This window comes from Zea mays, chromosome 7 (genome assembly GCF_902167145.1).
Source record: "Zea mays cultivar B73 chromosome 7, Zm-B73-REFERENCE-NAM-5.0, whole genome shotgun sequence".
Taxonomy (NCBI): domain Eukaryota; kingdom Viridiplantae; phylum Streptophyta; class Magnoliopsida; order Poales; family Poaceae; genus Zea; species Zea mays.
In genome coordinates, this window is record NC_050102.1 from 145267661 (window position 1) to 145275111 (window position 7451).

Sequence of the window (7451 nt, forward strand, 5' to 3'; positions counted from 1 at the left end):
GGTCAGCGCCGCGATCGTGGTCGAGAGACGAGAGGAAGGGCATGCACTGCTCGTCCAGAGGCCGGTCTACTTCATGAGTGAAGTACTATCCGAGACCAAAATCCGCTACCCACAAATTCAGAAGCTAATGTATGCGGTAATTCTGACGCGGCAAAAGTTGCGACACTACTTCAAGTCTCATCCGGTGACTGTGGTGTCATCCTTCCCCCTGGGGGAGATCATCCAGTGCCGAGAGGCCTCGGGTAGGATTGCAAAGTGGGCGGTGGAGATCATGGGCGAGACAATCTCGTTCGCTCCTCGGAAGGCCAACAAGTCCCAAGTCTTGGCAGACTTTGTGGCTGAATGGGTCGACACCCAGCTTCCGACAGCTCCGATCCAGCCGGAACTATGGACCATGTATTTCGATGGGTCGCTGATGAAAACAGGAGCAGGTGTGGGCCTGCTCTTCATCTCACCCCTCGGGAAGCACCTCTGCTACGTGCTACGCCTCCATTTCCCGGCGTCAAACAACATGGCCGAGTACGAGGCTCTGGTTAACGGGTTGCGCATCGCCATCGAGCTAGGGGTTCAGCGCCTCGATGCTCGTGGCGACTCACAGCTTGTCATCGACCAAGTCATGAAGAACTCCCACTGCCGCGACCCAAAGATGGAGGCCTACTGCGACGAGGTTCAGCGCCTGGAAGACAAGTTCTACAGGCTCGAGCTCAATCACATCGCTCGACGGTACAACGAGACTGCGGATGAGCTGGCTAAAATAGCCTCAGGGCGGACAACGGTTCCCCCAGACGTCTTCTCCCGAGACCTACATCAACCCTCCGTCAAGACCGACGACACGCCCGAGCCTAAGGAGGCCTCGACCCAGCCCGAGGCACCCTCGGCCGCCGAGGGTGAGGCACTGCGCGTCGAGGAAGAGCGGAATGGGGTCACGCCTAATCGAAACTGGCAGACCCCGTACCTGCAATATCTCCACCGAGGAGAGCTACCCCTCGACAGAGCCGAAGCTCGGCGACTGGCGCGGCGTGCCAAGTCATTCGTCTTACTGGGTGATGAGAAGGAGCTCTACCACCGCAGCCCCTCAGGCATCCTCCAACGATGCATATCCATCGCCGAAGGTCAGGAGCTATTGCAAGAAATACACTTGGGGGCTTGCGGTCACCATGCAGCACCTCGAGCCCTCGTTGGAAATGCCTTCCGACAAGGTTTCTACTGGCCAACTGTGGTGGCTGACGCCACTAGGATTGTACGTACCTGCCAAGGGTGTCAATTCTATGCAAGGCAGACACACCTGCTCGCTCAGGCCCTGCAAACAATACCCATCACCTGGCCGTTTGCTGTGTGGGGTCTGGACCTCGTCGGTCCCTTGCAGAAGGCACCCGGGGGCTTCACGCACCTGCTGGTCGCTATCGACAAATTCTCCAAGTGGATCGAGGTCCGACCCCTAAACAGCATCAGGTCCGAGCAGGCGGTGGCGTTCTTCACCAACATCATCCATCGCTTTGGGGTCCCGAACTCCATCATCACCGACAACGGCACCCAGTTCACTGGCAGGAAGTTCCTGGACTTCTGCGAGGACCACCACAAACGTGTGGACTGGGCCGTCGTAGCTCACCCCATGACGAATGGGCAGGTAGAGCGTGCCAACGGTATGCTCCTGCAAGGACTAAAGCCGAGGATCTACAACGACCTCAACAAGTTCGGCAAGCGATGGATGAAGGAACTACCCTCGGTGGTCTGGAGTCTGAGGACGACGCCAAGCCGAGCCACGGGCTTCTCGCCGTTCTTTCTAGTCTATGGGGCCGAGGCTATCTTGCCCACAGACTTAGAATACGATTCCCCGAGGACGAAGGCGTACAACGACCGAAGCAACCAGACCAGCCGAGAAGACTCACTGGACCAGCTAGAAGAGGCTCGGGACATGGCCTTACTACACTCGGCACGGTATCAGCAGTCTCTGCGACGCTAACACGCCCGAGGGGTTCGGTCCCGAGACCTCCAGGTGGGGGACTTGGTACTTCGGCTACGACAAGACGCCCGAGGGCGCCACAAGCTCACTCCTCCCTGGGAAGGGTCGTTCATCATCGCCAAGATTTTGAAGCCCGGAACATACAAGCTAGCCAACAGTCAAGGCGAAGTCTACAGCAACGCTTGGAACATCCGACAGCTATGTCGCTTTTACCCTTAAGATGTTTTCAAGTCGTTCATCAAGGAAGGGTCAGCCTTGCCTCGGCAAAGCCCGACCCTCCCTCGGGGGCTAGAAGGGGGGAACCCCCTCTGCGTCAAAAAATTTCTTCGAAAAAAAGTCTCTCTGCCAAAACGTCTTTTGCGCTTTTCGATTGCTTCGATAGCGGGGTCCTGAAAACGATGGAGTACACGTAAGCGGCGAGGCCGACCCAGCCGAGGGACTCCTACGTCTCCGAGATACGGATACCTCACTCATCACATTCCGCAATAAGTAACTCTTGCTCGGATAAGCGACTCTGCTGCCGAGCAAGTCTTAATGCTCAAAAACCTTTCTGGTGGAACGATTTTTCGTGCCTTCTCGACTATATCGATAACAGAATCCTGCGAACGAGTAAGAGTACACGTAAGCGGCAAGGCCGATCGAGTCGAGGGACTCCTACGCCCCGGGATACGGATACCTCACTCATCACCTTCCGTGAAAAGTAACTCTCGCTCGGATAAACGATTCTGTTACCGACGAACAAGTCCTGATACTCGAAACAAGAGGAAAGGAAACGCAGCTTTATAGTACGACAATGATATGTTTGGGCCTCGGCGGCCGCAAAAAACATACGCACACTACAGACAAACTCTCCCTGCAGGTTCAGACATCAACAGAGGGAGCAGCAGCACCCTCGGCGTCGTCTCCACCTTCGGCGGAATCTGGCCCGGCCTCGGACGGCGACACGGGCGGAGGATCTCCACCTCGAAGGAAGATGTCAGCACCGCGCCTGGGCCATCGCCGCCAGGGTCTCCTCCAGGAACCCGGCCCGAGCAGACGGCTTGACCGGCCGCTCCATAGCCTCAGCCAGCTGTCCCCCGAGGACATCAGCCCGGCTCATGGCCTCGACAGCCCGACTCCGGGGTTGGTCCCGCCAGTGGACGACCTGGCCAGGTTCTAGCCGCCCCTGCTATGCCTCCTCGGTCTGGGAAGTCACCTGCTCCTGGGCCGATGAAGCTTCTTCTCGAGCCGACTTCGCCTCTGTCCACGCTGACACCGCTGCCTCCGGCTCTGGCTCATCGCAGAGCAGCCGAGGGTTTCTTTAACTGAGCAAGAGAAGCCTTGGGTGGCAAGGCCGACCGAGCCTAGGGACTCCTAAGCTTCCGGGATACGGGTACCTCACTCGTCACCTTTTGCACAGGGAAACTCACACTTGGTTAAGCGGTTCAGCTAGCCGACAAGCGAGTCCTGGTGCTCGAAATGAGGAAAAACACGGTATTGCACTCAAATACCTAGATGTTCAGGCCCCGACAGCCACAATGAACAAACACCAGCACTCAAGGTGCCATTACAAACGGAACTTCGGTTCCACTCCCGCGGGTATGAACAACCTCCACATCGGAGGGCCTGCGGGACGACAAACTCCAGTTGGCTCGCTGTCGGCCGCTCCATCAGCAGCGACAACGACCTTCGCTCCGGGCGGCTAAACAGCAGCAGCGATGACCTCAGGGCAGACGCTGCTGCGACAAGGCCCTCACCCGCGTCCCCACTCGAGGGGCGAGGACAAGCTATCAAAGCCAAAGTGCCGGAGGTCGGTCCGCGGGTGGCGCTGACGGTCTCGTCGGCGGAGAAACCTTCTCCGACTGCCACCACCTCAGCACCGACGACGGCGGCGACCTGCCCACCGGCAGATCCCCGCTCAAGTCCTCCCGGACGGGCGAGCTCCGACCTCCGTGCGGAGGCGTCGTGCCGGAGCGAGGGTAGGACAACCCAAGAACACGAACGCCGCCCTAGCGGCGTGCGACGTCTTGGGCGGTCCCCCGGTGCGCACAGCGCAACAGCCGCCCGTACGGCGGGCAGATAGCCACACTCCGGTGGGAGGTGGCACCGGAAGCTGCGCTAGAACCAGCTGAGCCAGCGAGCTAGCATTGCTGGAGCTGACGATGCTTGCGGCCGATCGGCCCCGCGTTGTCGAAGTTCGCCCCCTCCGCTAGGCTGGTGAGCGCCCTCTCCCCTGAATGCTGAAGGAAGAGGTGGCCCGCCGGCCCGTACGGGAAGTAGAGCTCCGGCTCAGCTTGCCCCCCCCCCCCCGCCCCAGCAAGGATGATGAAGATCCTTGAAGCTGAGGGCGGGGCAGAGGTCACAGCCTGGCTTGCTTCTCCCCACCATCGAACCGATGGTCACCATCCTGCGTGACCATTGGTGAGGGAATGCAGCCGGGCTGCCTGATGAAAATCCTTGAAGTCGAGCGACGGCTGAAGGGTGCCAACCTCCGCGAAGTCGCGCTCCTCCAACGGCAGCAAGACGAAAGCAACGCGGGTGCTCCCCATCCGGGGGCTCGGAAGGAGGAAGAGCGCAATGCATGAGGGGAGTGCGAAGGCGTGGCTACCACCCAGGGGGACGGTCCCTTCTTAAAGGCGACTCTCCCCACTCGCGTCCTCAGGCGTCATCGATTAAGTCTTCACCGACGTGCTCTAGGGTCCTCCCCCTACGACACGGGGGTTGGGTCCCACGCGTCATGCAAGCTGGCCTAGGACAGAAGAAGCCAAACCGCCGCGCGCGGAGCGTGTAACCGCCCCGCGGTTACAAGCACTCCTCCTCCACCTTCGCCTAAACCAGTGGGTGAAAGGGCGGACCGCCATGCAGGTGGCATGCAACTGCACCACGGGGACGCACCCTTTCGACTTCGACGCATCCAGCGTGGAGGCCCAAGCCCACACGTCATGTAACCGGCGCACCGGTTACTACATGCGAAAAACTGCACCGCCACTTGCACCAGTACCACGCCTTCTCGACTGCGGAACTGGTGCCGCGACTCAAGGCAACCCTGCGCATGGCCCAACAGTGCCAACCAAGCACATCGGTCATGGGCCAGTCAGCCGCGGGAGAAGGCGCGACGGTCGAAATGGCCAAAAGTGGGCCGGCAGTAATGGTGACAGCAGGCGGGCGGAAGCAGCAGTCAAATCGTCTGCAGGCTCACGTCCCCTCCTAGAGCAGCAGGGGAGCCCTCTCTCACGGCATGAAGACGACGCACCCGTGTTCCGTCCCTCGAACGGCTCGCACACACACAACGGCTGCCTCGCGAACCACCCGTCCCGTCGCATTAACTTCGCGACAGGGTAGGCAACACCTTTGGCAGGAGAAGCGGGCGACGTTTCACCTCCGCCATGATGACCATGTCAAAAAAGGTGTGCCACATTGTTTAATTTTGTATCCTTTTCCTCTTCCCCTTTCTCTCTCTTGCTACAGGGACCGGAAAGGGGATATTTCGAAAGGGATCCTTCTTCACGAAGGAAGCGGGCCCCGAACCCTCCTACTAATCAGGGGTTCGAAGGCTGGCCCCTCGGAAGGGTTCGACAGCCGCCCCAGAGCACTCAGGCTTCAGGCTCATTACTGATCAGAGGTTCGAAGGCTGACCCCTCGGAAGGGTTCGACAGCTGCCTCAGACCACTCGGGCTCCGCGCCCACTACTGATCAGGGGTTCGAAGGCTGGCCCCTCGAAGGGTTCGACAGCCGCCCCAGAACACGCAGAGCGAGGGATGCCTTTGGGTACGTCCGATACATGGCCGAGGCTCGAGCTACGCTCCCGAGGTACCCTAGGACATTTCCAAGACCAGCAGGAGCGATTCTGTAATGGAATCCCATCAGAGGGAGGCATCGAGCCCTCGGACCCTATCGAATGGGACTGGGTCCAGCAAATCACCTGCAGGTACTTTTGGAGCGCGCCTCTGGGCCACTAGCCGACCCTTATCGAACGGGGCATGGGCGTCCACTCGGATCACCCGTTAGCAACTCACTGGAGACACCATGTTCGGTGCCCTCCAAGGGCAACATGGCGTTTCCCCCCTCCTCCTCCTTGCGGAAAGGCGACGAAGGGGCGTATGATAAAAGCCGAGTCATTCCTTGATCGTCCTCTCGCTCTGTGCAGAGGCTCGGGGGCTGCTCTCGCAAACCCGGCTCCGGCCAAACCGTTGACAACGTCAACAAACCAGCCCGAGAACTTGGAACCTGACCATGCACCCGGGCTATGATCAGATCGCATGAGGGAACAACCAGACCGGCCGAGGCATCACGAAAGGCATTAAGACCTCAGAGAAGTCAAACCACTCCTCCGAGGCCTCGGGGGCTACACCCGGTGGGTGCGCTTGCGCGCACCCACCGAAACAAAATGTAACCGAGAAAGGCCGGTCCCCTTGCAAAAAAGTGCGACAAAGCCTCCAAGCGAGTACCAACACTCCCTTTGAGGCTCGGGGGCTACTGTCGGGGACCATAAATCCTAAACCCTAAACCCCCAACACTCTTAAACTCGGCTGGTAATCACCATCAGCACAAGCTGCAGAGCCTGATGGGCGCAATTTAGGTCAAGGCTCCGTCCACTCAAGGGACGCGATCTCGCCTCACTCGAGCCCAGCCTCGGGCAAGAACAGTAGACCCAGGCGGATTCACGCCTCGCCCGAGGGCCTCCTCAAGCAACGGACGCACCCTCAACTCGCCCGAGGCCCAGCTCAGGCAGGCTTCGCAGTGAAGCAACCTTGGCCAGATCGCCTCGCCAACCGACCGTATCGCAGAAGCATTCAATGCAAGGATCGCCTGACACCTTATCCTGACGCGTGTTCCTCAGTCGACAGGGCCAAAGTGACTGCAGTCACTTCGCCCCTCCACTGACTGACCTGACAGGAAAACAGCGCCGCCTGCCTTGCTCTGACTGCTGTGCCACCCACTAGGGTGAGGCTGACAGCAGCCAAGTCCAGCCTCAGGCGCCACAGAAAGCTCTGCCTCGCCCGACCCCAGGGCTCGGCCCCCGCCTCGGCCTCGGAAGGTGGTCTCCGCCTCGCCCGACCCCAAGTCTCAGCCTCAACATCGACCTCGGAAGGCGGTCTCCGCCTCGCCCGACCCCAGGGCTCGGACTCAACCTCGACCTCGGGAGGAATCACGTCCTTACCCGACCCCGGCCTCGGCCTCAGGAGGAGTCTCCGCCTCGCCCGACCTTGGGCTTGGACCGACCACGTCGCAGGGGGTACATCATTGCCCTACCCCTAGCTAGCTCAGGCTACGGGGGAACAAGACCGGCGTCCCATCCAGGCTCGCCTCGGTGACAAGTAATGATGGCTCCCCACGTGCGCCCATGACGACGGCGGCTCCCAGCCCCTTACGGAAGCAAGGAGACGTCAGCAAGGTCCCGACAGCCCCGACAGTTGTGCTTCTATAGGGCTCAAGCGCTCCTCCGACGGCCACGACATCGCATGAACAGGCTCTAGCACCCCTCCGACAGCCACGTTGGCATGTACAT